The 21,465-nt window shown below is 51.6% G+C and overlaps 1 protein-coding gene across 1 annotated transcript in view; it reads right to left on the bottom strand.

The window, feature by feature from the left end:
- Positions 1 to 21,465, bottom strand: part of KCNB1 (potassium voltage-gated channel subfamily B member 1) — a 97,278-nt gene that overhangs the window by 23,021 nt on the left and 52,792 nt on the right. The gene's annotated exons all lie outside the window — the stretch shown is intronic.

Genomic DNA, 21,465 nt, shown 5'->3' with positions numbered 1-21,465 from the left:
TTTAGGATAATCCATACCCCTAAACCACAGTTTAGTAGTGTGGACATGACTCACACTGGCCAATCAAGTTTCATCCTGGGTCTTTTTTTTTTTTAATTTTTAATGTTTATTTTGTTTTTGAGAGAGAGAGCACACGCGCGAGAGAGTGAGTGAGCGAGAGAGCGCATGAGCAGGGGAGGGGCAGAGAGAGAAGGAGACACAGGATCAGAAGCAGGCTCCAGGCTCCGAGCTGTCAGCACAGAGCCCGATGCGGGTCTTAAACTCACAAACCGAGAGATCGTGACCTGAGCCAAAGGTAGTGTTTAAATGACTGAGCCACCCAGGTGCCCCTCATCCTGGGATTTTTTTTCCTGGAATTACTGGGGAAGAAGTGCTCCCTTTCGTCAAGGGCTACTGACTTATCAGGATGTCAACCTGCAGAGGCCAGAGTCCTCATTGGCCCTCTGGAAAGAATCTTCCAAAGAATATAGCCAATGCTGAGGGACTTTGTGCCAAGGGACAAAGGCAGGTTGCTGATGACCCTACTTAAGCACCTGGATACAGCCATTCCTGAAGCCAGTATCCCTGGATTTTTCCAATGACATGAACTGATCAACATCCTATTTTGATTAGGCCAGTTTGGGTTTTTGACCCTTGCAAATAAAAAGTGACCTGGCCAACAAAATTCTCATCTTCATTTAGCAGGTGAGATAATATATTCAGAGAAGTAAAGTGACTTGCCTAAGATCCCACAGCCAGGAAGTGGTTGAATCACACTGAGATATCACATAGAAGGTAGCTGGCATCTAATAGGTCCTCAACAAATACCATGTTCTTTTCTTCCGCTGACCAAGAAACGGTGGAGCAAAGGACTAGAAAAGATATACCATGTGGAACCCCGGAGCTCCAAGCTGTTGGGCAGATTCTGGGTTCCTTCTGGAATCCTCTACACTGCACTGGGGTCTGGCAGGAGCAGGAGTTGGCAAGTAAAGTGAACTAGCTGCCAGGATGTCTGCATGTGAACAAAATTCCTGAAGTCCCCACTCCTCCAAAAAGGCCCTCTGAGGGTCCTGGCTGTAACCCAGGGTTTCCAGGGAAAGACCTGAGGTCTTAGCACTTACTTACTTACTTACTTACTGATTTAAAGTACAGTTGACCTTCCTTCTTTTTTTTCCCCTTTTAACTGACCTAACACTTCTTAGAGACTGACACTTGGTAGGAGCTCGCACAGATAACAGACTCAGTACCGCCGAAGCCTCTGTGGTCATTCGCATTTTTCAAAGCTCCTTCACACTGGAGCTGACCAGCAAGTAAGGGGTTAGCCTGCACACTCTGATGCTGGACTTGGAATTGGCTCGTGGCAATCCTGGCTCGTGTGAGCTTGGTGACCTCCGATATGTTACTTAACCTCTCTGAGACTTGGTTTCCCCTTGAAATGGGGCAGATTAGGAAGAAAGAATAAGACAAAGCAACAGACGCTCTCAGGACAGACACTGGGACCTCTTCAGCTTTTGGGCCACGCAAGCGAGTGCCACACATGGCGTGGGTAATTAAGTCGACTCTCTGAGCCTCAGTTTTCTCATTTGTGAAATGGGTGCTTGTGAGACAGCAATGAAAATCGTGGGTGGAAAATGCACCCAGGGCATGCCTCTTGGTGCCAGGGAAGGGTGAGTGGCCACGCCACGTGGGAATCGAGGCCGCCCTGCCAGCTGGAGGGCTCCACCTACCTGTGGGCAGGTTGTTTGGGCCCACACAGTGGATTATTTGCCAACACTTCTTTCCCCCATGAATCCAGATTTCCAGCTTCTCAAAAAAAGAAAAAAACAAAGCTGTAGCTCTGGCTACACTGGACGTGTCTTCCTCGGCGGCAACCGGGCAGGATCTGAGCGCCAGCTAATCCGGGCCTGTGCTTTTAAAGTCTTACACACGGCCCGCAGGAGTTGTTTATGAGGCCTGCTTGGCGTCTGCGAGGGATCTCGGTTTGTGAGCCTGGGAATAAATCATTACAAGTGTGGCCAGCGATGAGGGAAAGGATTGAACGGTGCCAGGGAAACAATCACGGCTTCCTCAGAATGCTGGGCCTGCAGCGGGGTGCATGGTGTGCTCCGAATCAGGCAGGTGGGGACGGGAGCCCCTCACCCATCTGTACCGTGGCCTGCTTGTCCTGGTCTGCTGGGAAGCCATGCTGCCACTTCCTTGGAGTCCTTGGCTGCATGTTCTCCCCTGTCTCTCCTGTTTCCAGACTTCTTGAAGCCCCTTCCCATTCTCCACCACCTGCTCTGCTGGTAAAACAAAGTTATGACATAACAAACAATAGAGTGCCCCAGGAGGGCCTCTCTGAGGAGGTGACATTGGAGTGGGGATCTGACTGACTGAACCACCCAGCTGCCCCTCATCCTGGGATTTGATCTGAGGACAGGGTGTTCCAGGAAGAGGTAGCAGCAAGTGCAAAGGCCCTGAGGCAGAGAAGAGACTGACATATAAGAACAGAAAGGAGAACAGTGTACCAGGGACATGGCCAAATGTGGGTTTATAGAGCTTCCAGCTGTGTTTGGTAACAGACTGTAGGTGGGTTGGAACAGATGCAGGAATCTAAGTGAGGAGGACTGGCAGGTGTCCAGGTGAGGGACTGTGGCTGTTGAGAAGAGAGAGGACAGATTCAAGGCATATTTTGGAGGTGGAACTAACCAATTTGCTGATGGCCCAGATGTGTGGGGTGAGGCAAAGAAAAGTCCAGGAAGAGTCCTGGGTGTTGTTCTAAGCAACCAGGAGGATGAGAGTGGCATTTCCCGAGATAGAGGGACGGGGCGGAACATCCTGAAGAGGCTCGAGGGGTACCTGGGGTCAGATCAGGACAGGTTGTGAGCACAGGCGGAGGGGTCTGGATGCGACCCTGTAGGTAATGGGGAGCTACGGAAGGCTTCCTAATATGTTCCCTTTGATACTTCGGTTTCCCATTGTTTATGGTTTAGGGTTCACTGTTAATAAAACAGTGTTACAAGAAAAAAAGAAAGAAAGGAAAATGGCAGAATACTCATTCAGTCTTTTAACACACGTTTATGGAGACAGGTGGTCCACTTTTGCTCTCTCGCAGACAGCAAAGCTCCCCCAACCAGCTATGGGTTTGGGAGTACAAACCACCTTCCTGGAACCAGGGTGTGGATCAAGGGATCTCACCTGCTGACCCATGGATTCCCTCCCTTTCCTTCTCCATCTCCTCATTAAGGAGCCAAAGTGCCTTCAAAAAATCTTTATTGGATTACCGACTGCCTGTCTTCCCCTCTGAAAGCTCCGTGAAGGTAGGGACCATCTTCAAGATCTCCGTGTCCCCCGTTGCCTGGGCCGGTACCTGGCACACAGCTGGTGCTTGATAACCATTTACTGAGGAACTGAATTCAGAAGAAAAAGCCCCCGTCTGCCATCTCTAAGGATCAACTGAGATACTATAACGTGCCGGGCTCGGGGCCGGGTATCCGTTAGGCATTCAAGAAATGGAAATAAGAGTGCACAGAAAATAGTCACACTGTCTGCAGCCCTGGGCCAGTCTCTGGTGGGTCTGGAGGCTTCTCCAGGGGAGGACGGGCCTGAGGGGTGGGAGGGAGAGGCGGCCTGTGACCCATACTCCCGGGCCCCTGTCTTGGGCCTGGACAGGATAGGCGTGGCGTGTGGACTAATCCCGGCTAAGCAGCCGGATGTGCAAAGATGTGTAATCCAAGGCCTCAGCGTCCTGTCCAGCCGGCTTTAGCCTGACCTTGGCTGAGGATGACCCAAGTTAAGGTGGGTGCCCTGGCCTCTCAAGGCTCCCCAGAGCTGAGACCCTTTATATAGGCAAGGACAGAGACCAAAAGGAGGCCTTTTTGGAGCGCAGAAGGCGGCAGGCTCCCCCAGGGTTCCCCCACCCTCCACCCCTGCAAGTCTGGAAAGTGCATCTCTGCACTCCTCCCCTGTTCTTGTATCTCTGTCCTACAGCCCTGTTGGGGGAAATGCTGTACAAAGACTTTGTGTCGGGGAAGAAGAGAGGAATCCGTTCATTCATTTAGCAAACATTTACGAAGTCCAAACTAAGCGCCAGACCCTGGTCTAGATTCTCAGGATACAGCAGTGACCAAAGCAGATCTTGTCTTCAGGGAACTGACATTTGGGTGGGGGCGAGCAGATATGAAATGAGGAAACATGAATTAGCAAGGTCACTTTGGACACTACAAAGACAAGCAAATGGGCTACTGGGATAGAGAGTGAGTGGGTGTAGGGGGGGCATCATTAGCTATGGTGGTCAGGGAGGGCTTCTTTGAAGAGGTGACATCTGAGCTAAGACCTGAAGGAGAAAGATCCAGCTCTGTGAAGATCCAGGAGAGGAGCATCCGGGCAGAGGAAAGAGATTTCAATCCTCACAAATCACGTTTGACATTATTACCTCCATTTATTGAGCACTTACTATGTGCCAGGCTCTCTTCTAAGAACTTTACACGCAATACATTGTCCAATACTCCCCAAATCCATGACTGTCATCCAATTTTACAGATGAGGAAACTGACTCACAGAGAAGTTAAGTACTTTGTTCAAGGCCACACAGTTAGCAAGTAGCAGAGCTGGGATTTGAACCCAGGTCTGTTCTATCTTCCAGCTTATATAGGTTGTTCCCTATCCTCAGAGCATAGGGAGGAGAAAAATTAATTGTTGAGCACCTACCAAGCACCAGGCTCTTTGACTTCTATCATCTTTACCTGCTCTTACCTCCGAAGACTATCCATGGTCCCCTGCCACACACCCCTGCCACGTACGTCTCTTTCCTCCTCTCTGTCGTCACCTGTATCTACTTCCAACCCCAACAGTGGCCATGCAACCCATTCTGGTCCAACCCCCATAGTTCAACCCTTCTAGTCATAGTGATTGGCTGAAGGATGGGCATGTGACCAAGATGGGCCAATGAGAGCAAATCCTGGGACTTTGGCTGAACTGCCAGGGAGGACGAGTTCTTGTCTGAGGGGCACAGTCTAGCTGGGAGGCTGGAAGTGTGGAAAACCAGAGAGCTTGGCTGAGAGTGAAGCTGGCCCAGGGGAAGGCAGAGACAAAAGACAGGGAGAAACTGAGTTGCAATGACAAGTCCTGACAACATCGCTCGAGGGGCTGTGTGTCTGGAGCTAGAAGCCAGAGCTCCTTCTGGACTTGCCAGTTGCTTGAGCCAATAACTCACCCTTCTCCTTCTTTTCTAGCTTAAGCCAATTTGAATTGGATTTCTGTCACTTGCCACTGAAATGCGAACATTTTTTTTTTTTCTCCTGGAATGTCCTCCCTTCTCTTCTCCCCTGCCACCAAGTATTCTTCTTCCTACCATCAGGAAATAACCAGCACTGCCGTCACCTGTGTACCTTTACAACTTTCATTAATACCTGTGTTACCACCGCCAGCAATAACAGCATCACTGTCACCGTGAACCCAATTACCCCTGGGGCCATGATCGCTCCTACGACTGATGCCAGCACCTCTGCAAATGTCACATTCTCCCTCTGTAAATCTGTCCCCAGCATACAGGACACTTTCACAACCCAAGCCAGGTTCCACTGAGGTCCCATTGGAGGGGCAAGAAAACTGAAGTTTGCAAAGAGGATGGAATCTGCCTACAGCCACAGGCGCGGCTGCTCAGATTTTCACTCATACATTCACTCATCTCCTCATTCGTTTCTTAAAGAAACGTCACCGACTGCCTTCTGCGTGGAGATGGGCTCCCCTAGATGCTAGAATGCCTGGGTGAACCCAGGCCTGGTTCCTGCCCTCACTGAGCTGGGTCAGGTGGGCTCTAGGACATTCCAAGGAGGCCCCCTTGCAGGCTGCACAGGAAGCCCGGCCAGGATCCTTCTCTCCTCCTTGGGGTTCTGAGACTATGGTGGAAGAGCCCAGCTTGTAGGCAGAATTGAAGGGCTGCTGGGATTTTTTTTTTTTTTTTTTTTTTTTTTTTTTTTTTTTTTACCTCTTACCTGAGCTGCCTTGTGCAATGGACAGCCTCTGATTCTTGTTCTCCAGCCAGCCAGAGAGCTCCCTGTGTAGGTGTGTTGGGGTGAGTAGGGATCCTTTACTGAGTTGACTTCTCAGTCTCTGCACAGTGCCAAGCTTGGGGCCGCGCACACAGTAAGCGCTCAGTAAATGCTTACTAATGGATTGTTTCTCAGAGACAGAACTAGGGCTCCTTCCTTCCATGCACCCACACACTCACGCACCTCTCCACCTGCCCATCCTTCCTTCCCCTTCCCTTCGCTCCTCTCCCTGCCTTCATTCTGTCCTGTGTCTACTCATTCTCCATTTTTAAATTCACCCATCTTCCACCGACCTCGCCAGCATCCAACGTCCTTTAGTTCTCTATCATCTACTTATTCACCCCTTCCTCTCTGTCTTCCCTTCCTGGATTTGTCTTTTAAATAATCCATTATTTAAATCAATTCTTTATTCATCCCTCCAACCTGTCAGGTCTTGCGTCAGCTCAAAGTGACCCACCATCACTTGATCCCTTCCTGGGGTGGGGAGTGTGGGGGTGGGGGGAGGGGAAGCATACTTGAACGTCACCCCGTCCCTACAGTCTGTCTCCTGAGCTCTCTGAGGGACCCCAGCTCTCATCCAGGCACACGAAACTCTTCAGCCATTTTCCTTTCCTGCCTGTGTTTGGAATCCTCCCTAGGGTTCCAGCCTGCAGACCAGGCAGAGGTTATAAACACAACCACTCTCTTTGGCTGTTCGGGGAGCCGTTCTTAACCCCTGCCTTCAGAGAACACAGCCCTGGGCGGGGCCCAACTGCTGCACAACTCTGTGCAGCTGCATACAAAAACAATACGGTACTGCTTAAGCGCCTACTGTGTACTGGCATCACGGGGAGTGTAATGAGATCAACCTTAAAAATTTCTGAGCCTAAAGGCCTCTTCCCAGATCAACCCTACCCTTTTCTTTCACCCATTCCCCGGGAGGAGGCCCAGAGAGGGGATGACCAACCGGGCCGGTCTGTGGCAGAACCTGGACTGGAGTCGGGGGCTCCCGACTTGGTGCTCTGTCCCCCACCTCACTGCCTCCCAGCCCCTACCCAGTCTCATTGGGCGATGAAGGATGATTCCAGCCTCCAGGTTTTCGTTCCTGCTACGCCTCTTCCCAGCCTCCTTTCCTAGATTGTTAGCGTTTTCCCAGCTCTAAGCAATTTGCCAGGAGCAAGCAAGACTGAATAAACAAACAAAAACCCTGATTCTCTGAGCCACTTTCTGAAGCACTCTGAATTCCTACAGGACTTATCTTTCCTGACAACCCAGCCCCAATCCCGTGTTTCCTTTTAAAAACCTTCCTTCCGGTTTCCTGAGTGGTGTTCTTCTCCCCCCCCCCCCCCCGCCCCCCCAACACCACCCCCAAGCCTTTGCAGGCAGCCTGGGGTCCAACACGCAGCCTTCAACAGGGGCCAGGCAGGAAGTGCGAACAACCAACGTCGGCTGGATGTAAAAATGCCAGGAAGGGTGAGGGATGTTCAGGCCACCTCTGGCCAGCTCCAGGAGGGAACAGAGATGGCTCAAAGGTGGCCTCGTTTTCCAGCTTCTCAAGAGAAACAAAAAAATCGAGTTCTTCCTGCTGAAATCTTCCAAATTGTTAACGCTGGCAACTAATTAAAATACGCAAATGCAGTTCAGCTCAAACAATACACATTAAATGGCTAGATCTGCGCCTTTCCCCTTGACAAGTCGTCCGTGAGCCGCTCCCTCCTCCCCCACAAATTGCCACCAGAGAGCCTCGGCTCCAAGAAGAGTTTATCGCTTTGAATACAAACGACTTAATAACAACAGTAGCAGCTACCCGGCTTGGATATCCAAACACTTCAATCCCTCCTAGCAGATACTTGTATTGCCATTTTACCCAGGAGGGAAACAGGAGGCTCAGGGGGGTTAAGGAACCTGCCCAAGGTCACATAGGTAAGTGACAACTTGGATTTGAGCCCAGGTCTGCGTGACTCCAAGACTGAGACCTAGCTCAGCGGGCGGTGGCACTGACCCCTGGGAGGCACTTTAGAAAAGTGAGGGTGGGCAGGCATTTCTGAAGGTCGCGGTGATGGGGTGGGGGGTGCTGCTTGTCGGTGGGTGGGAACCAGGGACGGAAGACGCCCTGTGATGTGCAAACAGCCCTGCGTCCTGAGCTTCCATCCGGATCCCGTCCCCGTGCCAGTAGACAACGGCAGCCATTATTGAGTGCTAGCTGTGTGCCAGAGATTTGAGATCCAGTAGCCTGGACGTAGATAGTATTAGCATCCCAACTTCAAAGAAAGAAAAACTGAGGTTTGGGGCTGGGGTGACTGAACAAAGGTTACACGAAGTAGCCCAGGGCCAAGACCAGGGTGAAGCAGTTTAAGGGAGTCCCCCAAACTCAGGAATCCAGATAAGTAAGCCCTTAATGCACTATTTTAGAAAGTCAAAAAAGTTCAAGATGAACACAATATCTCAATCTTACGTAAAGGTAGCCTCTGCCATGTCGAGCCATCCCCGGAGTCTGAGAGAAAAGGCAAATCAATCACGCGGACCCTGGGTTTTTGTGCCTGGGGTAAGGGCCTCACCTACCTCCCCCTAGTCCTGACCCTGAGCAAGAACCAGGGTTTGAACCCAAGGCCTTAGGTACTGATGGTACACCCTGGGGCCTCTCTATCTCTAGCCTCAATAAGCCGGGGAGCGGGGCAACCAGTCCTCCCCCCTCAACTCGCCAGGCCTTGATTGTAACTGGTTAAATTACAGGCCCCTGAAAGCCATGATTTGTAAAGCAGAAGACAGACAGGCCTTTAATTAGAGCCAGGCGGGTGGGTGGCTGGTTAATACTAAGTTCCGTAATAAGTGCTGTATTTTTGAATTTGTTGGCTCGATCATGCACATTCTGGAGGCCTCTTTGGAAACCTGTTCACAGAAAATAGGGTAAACAGCTATTTCCACCCTGACAGAAGGAAAGTGACTTTGCAGCAGGGTGAGCGGCACGAGATTGGGCGCTGGGGGCAGCGGATCTGGGACTAATCCCAGCCCTGCCGGGACAAGCCCTCTCTGAGCTCCTGCTTCCTCGTCCGCACCATGGGAACGGGGAGACCCTGCAGGTGGTGAGGAAGATGGGAAGTAACACCCAGGACAGGCCCGTCTCCCAGGGGTTTGCCCCAAGGGTGTCGTTTAGGAGGAACATTCTTCATTTACTCTTGAAAATCCCTTTCAAGGGGCGCCTGGGTGGCGCAGTCGGTTAAGCGTCCGACTTCAGCCAGGTCACGATCTCGCGGTCCGGGAGTTCGAGCCCCGCGTCGGGCTCTGGGCTGATGGCTCGGAGCCTGGAGCCTGTTTCCGCCGATTCTGTGTCTCCCTCTCTCTCTGCCCCTCCCCCGTTCATGCTCTGTCTCTCTCTGTCCCAAAAAATAAATAAACGTTGAAAAAAAAAATTAAAAAAAAAAAAAAGAAAAGAAAATCCCTTTCAATTGTGACAACCCCAACTCGCAAGTCCAAAAGGCGAGACATAACGAACTTTATTTCACATGCGGCAGGATGTACATGTCTGATGAGGTGGGGAGCGGTTAGGGAAAGAGGAAGAAATACAGGCGAGGGTAAAAAAATCTTTAGCGAGAGAGCGAGAGCAAGGAGAGAGGGAGGAGAGCGAGCGGGGGAGGGGCAGAGAGAGGGAGACAGGATCCGAAGCAGGTTCCAGGCTCCGAGCTGTCAGCCCAGAGCCCGACGCGAGGCTCGAACTCACACGCTGTGAGATCATGACCTGAGCTGAAGTCAGATGCTTAACTGACTGAAACACCAAGGTGCTCCTCTCTTCCCAGTTCTCATGCTGGGATAAGAAAACCTGTTCCAGCTAAAAGTCTGGCATGTAGAAAAAGCTCATTACGGTTCCAGATCTAGGAAACAACAGGCAGGGGTTCCAGACCCCACGAGCTCCCTGTGTGTGGCTCGAATCCCAAGTGGGAGCTGGCTAATGTCCACAGTGCTCGTCTGGAGTGGCTGAGAGTCCTTAGTGGATCCAGCCAGGAGCTGCTGACTTCCATGGGCATCTCCAGCAGGGACGAGTAGCGAGGCTGCTTCGGACCAGTCAGGAGATAACGTGTGCTGTTTTTGCCTCCTTGACCTCCAAGGGCAATTACCAAGGCTGTGCACAAATTGGACACAAAGACAAGCCCCTCACAGCGTGCAAAAACTCTAAGGCAGTGTAAATAAATAAACCGCTAAGGGGGCGCCTGGGTGGCGCAGTCGGTTGAGCGTCCGACTTCAGCCAGGTCACGATCTCACGGTCTGTGAGTTCGAGCCCCACGTCGGGCTCTGGGCTGATGGCTCAGAGCCTGGAGCCTGTTTCCGATTCTGTGTCTCCCTCTCTCTCTGCCCCTCCCCCGTTCATGCTCTGTCTCTCTCTGTCCCAAAAATAAATAAACATTAAAAAAAAAAAAATAAAATAAAATAAACCGCTAGGTTGAGAACGGACAGAACGACAGGTAGCAAACACGGCCCTCTACTCAGAGACTGGCTGGCTGGTAGCTGGGGGTTGGATCCAGGGATTCGCAGGGGGGCGGTACTGCTCAGCGAGCGCTGGTTCTGGAAATCCATGAGGGTGTCCTGAGGATGGGAGAGGACGCCTCAGGCACTGAGTGGGTGGAGGCTGGCATGCCAGGTGACCTTTCATACCCAAGACGGTGCTGCTTAGGGCTTCCTGAACCTAGACTCTGACTCCGCTTTACATATAAACACAACGAATATCTTCTTCTTTTTTTTTTTAATGTTTATTTTGGAGACAGAGAGAGACAGAGCATGAACGGGGGGAGGGCCAGAGAGAGGGAGACACAGAATCCGAAGCAGGCTCCAGGCTCCGAGCTGTCAGCACAGAGCCCGACGCGGGGCCCGAACTCACGGACCGTGAGATCATCACCTGAGCCAAAGTCGGACGCCTAACCGACCGAGCCACCCAGGCGCCCCCACACCGAATATCTTCTGCCAGGGTTTTAATATACCCTGAATTTTCCAGAAATGCAACCACTAGGTAAAGCAGAAGCACTGTACTTTTTTCGGCTCAGAACTTTCTCAAGAGTTAGTCACCCCATTGGAAAAATCACGTGGCCGGCTGACGGCAATGCCGCTTGTGGTGTGTGAGATGCCAACCTACCTGTAGCTCTCTGTTTCTGTCACTGTCACACTCACAGTGCTTCTGTGTATAGTGGAAGCACCTGACACTTTCATGGTCTTCTGGTGTCTCTGTCGTGATCAGGCATTTGCATACTGAACTGCATACTGGTTTAGTATAAATTACTTCCCTCGTCATTGTCCTTTCTGCTACAGGCAGCGTGTCCCCTGGAGAAGGGCTGTCACGCTGGGCTTGCAGTGGGGTGGGGGTGAGTGATGCCTAGTGGCATCTAGAGGGCAGAGGTCAGGGAGGCTGCTAAACACCCTACAGTGCACAGGACAGCCCCACAGCAAAGAATTTTCCTGCCCCCAACATCAGCGGTACTGAGGTGAAGATGTCCGCATAAAAGTCAAGTCCTGCTTCTGGGCCACATCGGCTCCTGGGAAGGTCCCGTCGGATCTCACTGTCTTTCTACTTGGTGACTAATCACCAGCCTTTCTACCGCAGTCTGGAACTGGTCTGGAGAAACCATGCTTTCTCCCCACACTCCCGGGGATCCCCGCTAGCCCCCAGCTCTCCAGCTCACACTTTGATTTCTCTGGTTCAAACGTCAAAGCGCCCTGGACATAGGTGCCTGGATGTTAAGACCCCTCTTTTGCACACAGGCAGAGAGAAACAGAGAGAGAGTCACCAGCTTGACCAAAGTCACACAGAGAAGTGCGGGGGGCTGGGATTTGAACTCAGGCACTGTGACCCCCAGCACATTCTCTGAAGTCGCGTTTTGAGAAGTGACCTCCTCGGGGGTTCAGGTTCCTTGTGACCTCTCTGCTCGCCACTTTCCATGCTCTTCTGGTTAGAAATGAGCCCTTAAGTTACAGTGGAAACAGAAACAGAAGCTGGTTTTGAACCCTCCCCCTCCGTGATAGGCTGAGGCTCTGAGGTCGATCTTGGAAGGTCTTCCTAATGACGACACGTTACGTACAGTGAAATGGAGGAGTGTGTCGTGAGCAGCACAACACGGGGGCTGAGGAAACAGACTCTGGCTCCAAACTGGGGTCTAGTGTCTGGCTTCCAGCCCAGACCCTGGAGAAATTCCTTCAGCTTCCTGAATCTCACTCTCCCCATCTGGGAAATGGAGCAGTGATACTTCGTCAGTCATTGAGTTCTGAGGATTTGATGAGACTATTCGTGTGGAAGGCTGGCCCAGGGCTTGTTCAATGACGGGAGCTGGGGTGGCTGTTAGCTCCAGGGTCTGTGGAGGCTCTGGAGAATTCTAGAAGGTGGCAGTGCGTCCTCACCTCCAGAGAGTCGAGGAAGGAAAAGGCAAACGACGGTCTTGTTTTCTCTTTTAAGAATTCTCTCCAGCACCCCTCTTTGCCTATGTTCATGCCACAAAGTCATCATGCCGAACCCTTAACCAGCAGCCCCCCCCCCCCCCCCCCCCGCCGGGCACTGAGTGTTTAACCAAGAGGGGACCCCAGAAGCTTGGCTCGGCCCTTCTCTGGCTCGGGCATGTTTTATATTTTATGTTCATTCAGTCACCGTATACTGAGTACTTTCTGTGTGCCAGGCACTCTGCTAGGCTCCGGGGGCAGAACGGGAATGAGGCAGCGGTCACTGTCCTAAGCAAGAGAAGGAGTCAACAAACACATGCATGGACAAACAGCAGAGAGGGAGTTCATGGGTGATGGGGAGAAGTGTCTGTGGGAGGTAGGCAGCTGGTCAGGAAAGGGCCCCCTGAGGACACCTGCTAAGCTGAGGTCTGAGGATGAGCATAGAGTAAGATAGCCGGAACAGCAAGTGCAAAGGCCCTGAGGCAGGAACAAGGTGTGTTTAAGGGCCAGAAAGAAGGCCAGTGTGGAAGAAGCAAGGGAAAGGGGTCTCAGAGATGATGATGGAGAGGCAGGCAGGAGCCAGATCATGCAGGGCTTTGAAGGCCAGAGTGGGGGAAAGGGGAGCTTCCAGTTTATTCTAAGAACCCAGAGGAAGAGAAGGCTCTGGGCCCTGAATGGAAGAGCTGCCTTATCTCTTGGGAGCACCAGGGCTCACAGGAGAACCTGTCACCCCTCCCCTGGAAATCTAGCTGGTTTGTGTATAGCCAGCCCCTGGGTACGATACCTCACTGCACATGCTGGCCTCATTCCTGCCTTCCCACCTTTTCTCAGGCAGGTTCCTCTGTCTGGAATGCCCTTTCCTTTCCCCTAACTGGTCCAACTTCTCGTCATCCCACCCTTCCTGAGAAGGCCCTCTCTGACAGCTACAGCCCATGGCGACTTCTTCCTCTCCTGAGCACCTCTCTGATATTGAAATCATTTTGCTGGCAATGTAGATTCCTGGTTCTCCCCAGAGAGACTGATTCAGGAGACTGCGGTAGGGCCCAGAAATCTGCATTTTAGACCAAACTCTTCAAGGAGACTCCATGACACGGCCTTGGAGAGACCCAGGTGCTGACGTTTTCCCAGAGCCAGCTCAGGCAGTAGGGTGTGAGGGGGGTGTATGGAGACGGAGGGGAGGGGAGGGGGGCTAGTCAGTGGAACCAAAAGACTGCAGGCTCAAACCTCAGCTTTGCGCCTTATAACCAGCTGGGTGCCCTTTGGCAAGTGCCGTCACCTCTCTGAGCCTCAGTTTCTTCATCTATAAAATGGGGACAGTCACACCTAACTCGAAGTGTTGTGGAGATGACAAATAGATGCGGCTCCCCCAGGGGGTAGCCGGCTGGCTTAATAAACGCAGTGTGGTCCCCACCCCACAGCTGCTTCCCAAGGTCCTGAATACAAAGAGCTATAGCACGGGGCGCCTGGGTGGCTCAGTCAGCTGAGCGTCCGACTTCGGCTCAGGTCATGATCTCGTGGTCCGTGTGTTCGAGCCCCGCGTCGGGCTCTGTGCTGACAGCTCAGAGCCTGGAGCCTGTTTCGGATTCTGTGTCTCCCTCTCTCTCTGCCCCTCCCCTGTTCATGCTCTGTCTCTCTCTGTCTCAAAAATAAATAAACGTTAAAAAAAAGTTAAAAAAAACAACAACAAAGAGCTATAGCACACTGAGGCTTGCTGTGTACGGGCAATGCTCTCTAGCCCAGGGGTCAGCACACTTTTCCTGTAAAGGGTCAGGTGATGAGTATCTCAGGCCGCGGGCCATGTGCCTGTCACGACAACTGCACTTTGCAGCCAGAGACAACCCGAAACAAACTGGCGTGGCTGCATTCCGAGGCACCTTTAGGGACGGACGCTGAAATTTCAATTTCGTATCATTTTCACTTGTCGTGAATGGAACTCTTCTTTTGATACTAAAAGCCACGGTTAGCTTGACACAAAAACAGGGCGTGGGCTCGATTTGGCTTGTGGGCCCAGGTTTGCTGACCCTGTTCCACACGCTTTGCAGGGATTCGTGCCTGGGACCCTCACGAGATAAGCGTGTGGTCACAACCTTGGTTTCAGACGGGGGAAACAGAGGCTCGGAGAGACTGAGATGCGCGTGCTAGGTCCATTCGGTCTCTGTTGAGGGCAGCAGTGGTAGGGTCTGAAGTCGTAGGAGGCAGATTCAGGGCCCATGCTGTTCACCACTGTGCTCTGCTACCTCGCTGGGGCCACACCAGCCTCAGATGCAGACACCGCATTTCCAGAACCGGTGACGTCTCTTTACTGAGAAAGAACTCTGATATTGTTCAAGTCACTGCTACTCGAGTCTCTGTCGCAACAGCCAATCTGTATCCTAAGTGATTCTGAAAATGCCGGGGAGTCATACTAAGTGGGGTGGCCAATAATGGCCTTTCTGAGACGAGATGCTTGAGCTAAGAGCTAACTGCGTGAAGGGGCTGCTTATGAGAAGCACCTGAGGCAGAGAACCCCAGGCAGAGACCGGTAAGAGCAAATGCCCTAGGGTGGGAGGACCCCCTTCCCCAGGGCTTCTGTCGCTGCCAGGGCACCTCCCACCAACAGGCTGTGTTATGATCATCCATGGGGTTCTAACTTCTGTGGCAGGTGGCTTGATTTCGTTGAGCCTTAGTGTTCTCAGCTAAGAAATGGGATAAACGGTACTCTTTTCATAGGGCTTTTGTGGGGACTGATTGAATTAATGCACATAAAGTTCTTAGGAAAGTGTCTGGTGCATAATACATGCTCAGTAAACGATGGGTTCCCTTCCCTGTCTTCTCTGAAAAGAGATGGTGTCCTAACTACATGCTTCCCAAGGTGAGAGGGGAGCCTGATGACTTAATGTGCAAGAACAGCTTTCTCAGATGGAAATTCTCTCTCACACCTCTCTTATTTCTTTTTCTACTCCATCCATCCATCCATCCATCCATCCATCCATCCATCCATCCGGGAAGCATTTATGGAGAACTGTGCTAGATTCTGAAGATGCAGAAACTAAATAAATTCAATCTATGCCCTTGAGGAGCCCAAAGGCCCTTATGCAGGATAAGTACCTAAGTTGCCTTATAGAACATGACAGAGTGTTGGGTTTGCCACTTCTCCCAAATGGCCTCGAAGTAGTGATTTCGCCTGTCATCTCTAACTTCTTACCAGTAAACCAGAGGTGATAATCCCTACCCACAAAGATTAGATGAGATCAGAAAGTTAAGTTACTTTCTACAGAGCTTGGCACATAGTAGGCATTCAAAATATGGTTCCTGTTATGCTAGTGGATACCCCGGAAGGTTTCTTGGAGGCTTCCAGGCTCGCATAAAAGGATGGAAAGAATTTGGATATGCGAGAGTGGCAGAGGGGAAGGGGAATCCCAGGCAGAGGGCAAAGAGCAAAGGCAAAGAGGCAGAGAAATTCAGCGTTCAGAGAGGGGCCAGAGGAAGAGGAGTGTTCTGGTTTCCCTCTTTCAGTGTTCTCAGGGCAGCGGGGTTCCCAGAACTGAAAAAGATGGCTGGGGTAGGATGGGCTCCGAGGGGTGAGGTCTTGCAGTCTGGGTGACCCAGATAGCCGGAGGCAGACGAAAATGGGTCATTGAATTAATCACTGCCACAGGGCGGGCTCCCTTCCACCCACCGTCTGGGCTGGTGGGGCCTGGCTGGGGAGGAGGAGATGTGTTTGGACACCTGGATGTCCCATGGGCTTGTCAAACTTAACGAGGTCGAGTGGAGGGGGTGCCTGGGCTGGCTCAGTCGGTAGAGCATGCGACTCTTGATTCTGGGGTCATGAGTTCGAGCCCCACATTGGGTGTGAGCCTACTCAAAAAAAAAAACGAAAACTGAAAACAGGATCAGTGAAGTTCTTGATAACCTACCAACTGCTCCTTGCTGGGTTCTTCCTGCTTTGGCAAACGGCAGCTCCCTCCTCCCGGATCCTTGGGCCACAAACCCAAGAGGCCTCCTCGACTGTTCTCTGTCTGCCAGCAAAAGCTGTGTGGGCTCCACCCTCAAAACAGACCCAGAGTCTGACCACTTCTCACCTCACCGTCACCTGGTCCAGGCCACTGACATGTCCCACGAGGACTATTCCACCTGCCTCCTCACTGGTGTCCCTGCGTCCTCCCCCACCCCTACCATCCATTCTCTACAGTTTGTTTTGAGAGAGAGAGAGAGAGAGAGAACACAAGCGAGAACAGGGGAGGGGCGGAGAGGGAGGGAGAGAGAGACTCCCAGGCAGACTCCACAGGGTCAGCACAGAGCCCGCTTCAGATCCTCTGTCCGCCCCCCCTGCCCCTCCCCCACTTGCGCTCTCCCAAAAATAAACATTAAAAAAGAAACCACTTGGGGGCACAGGGCTGGACCCGGCTGGCAACACCCTCTTCCTGAGCTACTGACTAAAAGGACAGAGCAGGGATTGGCACCGTGGAAAAGCAGGCGGCTAACCCTCCTGAGCTCTCTGTGCCAGGCCTTGTTCAGGACGCGTTGTGTGCTTTACCTGTTACGTTTTGCTGCAGCCCCAAAAGGCAGGTGCTGTTCACCCCATGAGCCCCTTCACCACCTTCACCCCTACGAGCAGTGAAGCGGGCTGCCCACGGCTTACCAGGGGCAGAACTGGGTTCCCTTGGGGCAGACCGGCTTTGGCCTCAGACCAGGCTTCTTGGCTGGGTGGGCAGGTGGGTAAGGGTGAAGAGGGCCCTGAGAAGGGGATCTTTGAGCTAAGACAGACAGGGGCTGACCACCAAATGATGGAACAAAGAGTGTTGTAGGGTGGCTAGAGGGGTGTATATGCCCAGCCCTACTGCAGTCCCCCCCCAGGTTCCCATCCTTCCTAAAATGTGCTTGGCCCAGGCCAGTGTGGGCACTGGGATGGGCCAGAGGCAAATCTGCAGAGCTGTGGCAAGGCACTGGGCTCTTTCCTTTCTGGGGGTGACCTTGGGGAATGCTCTAAGAGGGGAGGGACCACCAGTCTCTCCAGGAACCAGAGGTCAGGAGAGGGCCATGTCTGTCTCTTGCAACATAATGTCTTTTCGGTTGTCATAGATGTGGCTTCATTTACTCACTTAATCCCACCTCACCATGGCCCACTCGTGCCCCTCCGCCCCCCACGGCCTCTTTAACCTCACCTTGTGCTACTCACCCCCTCACATGCTCCAGCCACAATGGCTTTCTCGGTGTTCTCCTACTGTGTTGAGCTCATTTCTGCCCCAGGGCCTTTGCACTGAAGTCCCCTCTGTCGGGAACGTTCTTCCCCCATTTTGTGACGTTATCCTCAAACCCCAGCTTCCAGGAAAGGGTTGGGAGTGTGCAAAGGAGAGGCCATTCCTCCCAGACCTCACAACCCCTAAAGGGCTTAAACAAGAATTTTCATGATAGAGACTTAAGATTACTCACTGCACCATAGCTTATTAGATCAGAAAGTTTGGAAACAACCTCAGTGTCCATCAACAGGGGAAAAGTTAAGTCAACAGTGGGCCATCCACACAATGAAATACGACGCAGCTATGAAAGAATGAGGTGGCCCAATATGCATACGTAGGAAACAATTCCTATTAGCAACAAACAAAGCAAGATGAGAACATCACGTACAACCAGCTCCCATTTCAATAAAGCAAAGAAGGGGCGCCTGGGTGGCGCAGTCGGTTAAGCGTCCGACCTCAGCCAGGTCACGATCTCGCGGTCCGTGAGTTCACGATCTCGCGAGATCTCGAGTGATCTCGCGTGAGTTCGAGCCCCCCCCCGTCGGCTCTGGGCTGACGGCTCGGAGCCTGGAGCCTGTTTCTGATTCTGTGTCTCCCTCTCTCTCTGCCCCTCCCCCGTTCATGCTCTGTCTCTCTCTGTCCCAAAAATAAATAAACGTTGAAAAAAAAAAATTAAAAAAAAAAATAAAGCAAAGAAAAAAGAAGGTACACATATGGATTTGGATTTACTTATATATGGATACACTATTTCTGGAACAGATCAGAAGAAATTGGTAACAGTGGCTGCCTCTGGTGGGGGGGTGGGCAGCGGGATTGGGGACAGGGGCAGAGGGAAGGACTTTTCACCGTGTGCCCTTTTGAACACTTTGACTTTTATACTGAGAAAATATATTACCTATCCACAGAACTGGCATTCCAACATTTTTAGGATTTTGACCTTATCTCTAAATGGGTTACGCACACAAACAGAGACAGAGAGGGGATGAGCAAAGGCTAGGTTCATTGAGCCACGTCACCCTTACATTCTGTCACCGGCTCACTCGGAGAAAACACCGTGAATTTCAGCTATAAATGTATAGATAAAGAAAACAAATCCCGCGGTTATCTTGTGAGCCTCACACTTCTATGTTGCATGGTAATTTCATGCACGTGGGTCAAAAGCACGAGTTTGGTCAATTGAATATTTTAAGTGAACCGTAACTTTAGGGATGTCTTCTTCTTCTTTTTTTGTTTTGTTTTGTTTTTAGATAAATTAATATTCTGGGAGTCTCAAAAAATAGAAGTCTTAGAAGTCTCCCAGGCTTCTGTTGGCCCGAGGGGACCTGGTCCCAGTTCTCTTCAGGGAGAGACCGGGGAAGCTCGGAGGACAGGAACAGTAAATCCACAGTTCCACATTTAGCTGCCCCTGGGGGACAATGACCAGAAGCAGGGCCAGCCCTGCCACTGGGAATGTGGCTCCTGATAAATGTGGGCACAAGCGAATCCCCAGCTTCGAAGGCCGGTCCTGCTATAAACTGGGGGGACTACCTGTTGTTTCTTAGCTGCCTCTTCTGGAAACAGCCCCTCACAGTACGGAGCTAGAAGCTCTCCTCAGTTCTGTCCAAATCCAGGGCCTTTTAGCCACTACGTCAAAGTGGAGGATGCTGATTTAGCCATGGCTGTGGCCTGACCTGAGCCAAGGTCAAAGTTTCCTGAAATGCTCAAACCGCCCTACTAAGGATACCTAAGACTTTGACCCGTTCGTGAGTGTCGTCCTTTGCTGCCTCCGAAGCTCATGTCCAACCTGCATCTCACTGGGTTGTCACGACTCCTCTAGGAGGTAGCCGGGCTGGCTTCATAGCTCCCATTGTACAGACAGGAAAGCTGAGATTCAGACGGGGAAGGGACTCGTCTCAGGTCACACAGCTGGGGGATGTCACACATGGTTAGGTTTTCCAGTCCAGAGCTCTCTCTGAGACACTACCTGGAGGACACCAGGGGAGGTCTAGCTCGGTGCCTGGGTCCCAGGGCATGGATGTGCGAGGCCCCTTCTCGCCCGGTGCGCAGAGGCCAGATGGGTCCAGCCACCGGTCCTGCTGAGCCTGGTAATGAGGGACTCCTGTGGAGCCACCAACAGGGCATCATAGAATATCTACAGGCTCAGCAAGCTCTGCCAGATCCGCCTCCAGAAGGTATCTGACAGATACGTGCCCACCTCTCACCTCGGACGGCCCCTGGGCCAGGCCACCATCCTTTTCTTCCTGGAGGAATGCAGTCACCTCCTGTCTTCCTCCTGTCCCCCACGGTAAAAACACACTCCGTTTTGCACTTTCCTGTTTTGGGGTCCTGCAAGAACCTAACCCACATCTCATAATTCTTCTTTGTTCAAAACACCCCCATGTCTTCCATGCACTCAGAGCAAAAGCCGAAGTCCTAACAATGACCCGCAAGGCCCTGTGTGGCCTGGCCACTCCTTACCTCTGTCCCACATCTTTCCACTCCTTTCTCTCACTGCATCCTAGCCACCCCGGCCTTCTGGCTGCTCCTGAAACGTACCCAGCACTCTCCTGTCTCAGGGCCTTTGCACTTGCTATCTCTCACCCACGTGGACTCCTTTCTTTACCGCTTTTATGTTTCTGCTCAAGTGTCACATCCCCAGAAAGGCTTTCCCTGACCTCTGTATTTCAAACGGCACCCACCCCAGTTAATACTTGCGCCCTTACTTCTGACATATTATATCTTTGGATAGATATATTTAATCGTATCTTATTGCTTATTGTTCTTCTCTCCCTTCTGGAATAAACTGTGGGGTCTCCGTCCTTTTCTTGACCGCTGGAACCTCAGGGCCTGGCAAGGGGCTGGTATACAGTAGATAACAAGGATTTGTTGGAAGGACAAACGTGAGAATTCTAGGTCTCCAGATGAACTTCACTGGGCTCTGACTGAGCCTTCCCACTGAGGCTGGGCAGTTTACCTGCTGGCCACATGTCTGAGACCACAGTGACAGCACCCAGTGAGTACGTTTTTCTGATTGGAGACAAAACACACTCTGTTTCCTCAAGGTAGTCAAACAAATGCAATGAGAACTTTCTGGAGCTCAAGGTAAAATGTGTACAGTGACATCTAGTTCCAAATGTGTGGTTTACGAGGGACCAAAGAGGACCCAGGGATTATTTCTTTGAAAATAGTAAATGAGATCTTATGTAAAGTTGGCTTCCCTTGGGGTGGCTCCCATTTCCAAAAACCTCATTATTATGCAGAAAATAATCATTCATGATAGTTACCATTAACTGAGCAGCTATTATGGGGTGAGGCACTGTGGACTGCTTTGGGTATACTGTCTGCTCAATCCTCAAGATATCTTTGAATAGTATCCCTGCCTGAGAGAAAAAGGAAACCAAGGCCCAGGGAAGTGAAATGCTTTGCGGGCTGTTCTACAGCCACGAAGAGAAGTCAGCACTCAAACCCTGGTCTTCTCACCCTGAATCCTAGAAAAGGTCCATAAAGAACCCTGGCCCTGGCAATCTGCTGCTGAGACAGCCCATGCAGATGAGCACAGGCCTGCCGACCAGGGCCTGAAAAAAAAAAAAAATTCTAGGTCGTCCAAACAACAAAGCCAGTCAGTCATGCAGCACTGGGTTTGGGCTGGGGTTATGACTCACTGTGCGTTCCTAGAAGGTATCCAGAGAGCTCTGGCCATTTTCTCCTAAAAGCTTTGGTGAAAGGTGAGGGAAATTGTGTTTGGGAAGCCTTCTTTGGATTCCATTAAAGCAGGTGCTAGGGACCTAGAGCAGCAACAGGTGCTTTGTCTCCACCAAATCAGCTGTGGGTCTTTCTAGTTCTCAGGCTGGGCAAGAAAGCCT

This window comes from Prionailurus viverrinus, chromosome A3, assembly GCF_022837055.1.
Source record: "Prionailurus viverrinus isolate Anna chromosome A3, UM_Priviv_1.0, whole genome shotgun sequence".
Taxonomy (NCBI): domain Eukaryota; kingdom Metazoa; phylum Chordata; class Mammalia; order Carnivora; family Felidae; genus Prionailurus; species Prionailurus viverrinus.
The sequence above is the reverse complement of the archived record's forward strand: the minus strand, read 5'-3'. Positions and strand labels throughout refer to the sequence as shown.